The sequence below is a fragment of the Otolemur garnettii genome, unplaced genomic scaffold (genome assembly GCF_000181295.1).
Source record: "Otolemur garnettii isolate 467f Iridium unplaced genomic scaffold, OtoGar3 scaffold00152, whole genome shotgun sequence".
NCBI lineage: Eukaryota > Metazoa > Chordata > Mammalia > Primates > Galagidae > Otolemur > Otolemur garnettii.
This window is the reverse complement of record NW_003852547.1, coordinates 1,304,574-1,307,201: the sequence shown is the minus strand read 5'-3', so window position 1 is coordinate 1,307,201 and position 2,628 is coordinate 1,304,574.

Here is a 2,628-nt window from a genome sequence, read left to right as displayed (position 1 = left end):
AGCCAATAGTTGTAAATATTTAAGAAACTGTTTTTCAAAGTGATTATACTTTTTTCCATCCCCACCAGCACTGTATGAAGGGTTCCATTTTTTCCCTAAATCTTAGGCAATACTTCAAATGGTCACTTTTTTAAATTTTAGCCATTCTAATAGTTGTATAAGAGAAATTCGTATGTTAATTGTGTAACTATTATGTTAACATAATTTTTTTTTTCTTTTTTGAGGCAGAGTTTCACTTATTAACCCTTGGTAGAATACTATGGTGTCACAGCTCACAGCAACCTCCAACTCTTTGGGCTTAGGCGATTCTCTTGCCTCAGCCTCCCGAGTAGCTGGGACTATAGGTGGCCGCTACAATGCCTGGCCTGCTACAACCCCTGGCTATATTTTTGTTGCAGTTTTGCCGGGGCTGGGTTTGAACCTACCACCCTCGGTATATGGGGCTGGTGCCCTACCTACTGAGCCACAGATGCCGTCCTATGTTAACATAAATTAATAAAGTAATTTGTATTAATTTTCATTTTGCATTGCCCTAATGGATGATAATGCCGAACATTTTTTCACGTGTTATTTAACCATCCATTTATCTTCTTTAATAAAAAAATTTGACTAAGTGATTTGTTCTTTAAAAGGTAGGTTGTTTTTCTAATATTAAGTCATATATGTATTCTAGGTACAAGTCTTTTATTATATATGTGCTCTGCCAATACTTTCTCATGATAAATAATCTGACTCCATTTACACTATTTCATTGCTGATTGCTTTTAAGTCTCACCCCCCTGGTCTTTCCCTTCTGCTCCATATCTGAGCAAGCTGGTAAGAAAATTCAGGTGCTCTCTGCTTTGGTGTGGTGGGAGATTGATCCAAACCACATAAACCCCTGCTCTGGTGAGGCCCTTCATCCTTCCTTTACCCCCTAAACCCAATAAAACCCCCAAGCCATTCTCCTTTCTCTGCTCTCTTAGATTTCTTTCCTACCTGTTTAAGAGCCACCCTTTTCCCCATGGTGTGAATAATATATTTTTTTATACCCTCTTAGTGCATGTGGTGTCATCAGTCTTGACACCGGAACCAAATTTTAGGCAGGGGTTTCTCATTTCTCTATAGGGTCTCTATAACACGTTGGCTGACTTTTCATTCTTTTAACTGACTTTTGAAGACCAGAGTTTTAAATATTGAGAAGATACAAATGACCAGCTTTTTCTTTTATGGATTATGTTATTGATGTTGTATCTAAGAAATCTTTGCCTAACCCCAAGCTGACATACATTTTTATGCTATGTTTTTTCCTAGAAGATCTATAGTTTTTAGTTTTTACCTTTAACTCCATGAGCCATTTTAAGTTAATCTTGGTGTTATGATGCAAGGTATGTTTTGTTTTTTTTTTTTTGCATATAGATATCCAATCGTAGCATGATTTTTTGAAAACACAATATTTTCTCCACTGCACTGCCTTTGCTCCTTTGTTGAAAGTCGATTGTCTGTATATGGGTGGGTCTATTTCTCACCTCTCTGTCCTGTTCCATTGATTTATTTGTTATAATTTACACTAATATCACATTCTTTGGTTATTGTAACATAGTAAGTTTTCCAATTAGTGGGGTTAGTCCTCCAACTTTGTTCTTCTTTAAAGTTGTCTAGGCTATTCCAGGTACTTTGTGTTCTTATCTGAATTTTAGAATTAGCTTGTCAGTTTCTACAAAAAGTCTGCTGGGGCTTGGTGCCTGTAGCTCAAGTGGCTAAAGCGCCAGCCACATATACCAGAGCAGACAGGTTTGAATCCAGCCTGGGCCTGCCAAACAACAGTAACAACTACAGCCAAAAAACAACTGGGCATTGTGGTGGGCGCCTGTAGTCTCAGCTACTGGGAGGCTGAGGTAAGAGAATCGCTTGAGCCCAGGAGTTGGAGGTTGCTGTGAACTGCATTCTACCCAGGGCGACAGCTTGAGGCTCCATCTCAAAAAAAAAAAAAAGTCTGCTGGAATTTTGATTGAAATTGTCTTGAATCTGTTTGCAAAGGCAAGAGGCATGTGATCAATGAACATATTATATCTCTTATTTAAGTTTCTTAAATTTTTTCTCATCAGTCATTTGTAATTTTCAGAGTGTGAGTATAGCACATCTTTTGTTAGATTGATCCCTAAGTATTTGATATTTTTTCATTTGGTATTTAGTATGTTTTATTTCAGTTTGTTCTAATTATTGCTAATATTAAAATGTAATTGATACTGAATATATTGGACCTGTGTCTTATGATCTTGATAAACACATTTAATAGGTTTAGTGACCTTTTATTTAATAGGTTTAGTGACCTTTTATTAGAGTCTATTTGATTTTCTATGTAGGCAATCATGTCATCTGTGAATAAAGAGATTTTTACTTCTTTTCCAATCTGGATACCTTTATATCTTTTTCTTACCTGATTGCACTGGCTAGAACCTCTAGGACAATGTTGAATATAAATGATGACAGTAGATACCCTGGTCAGATTCCTTACCTTAGAAGGAAAGTATTTAGATACTTAGAAGATAATGTGCTTATATGTACTATTTCATTTATTTGGAAAATATCAGATTACTTTATTCATTTTCATATATTTCATTTTTTCTATATTGCTAAGGAAATTTT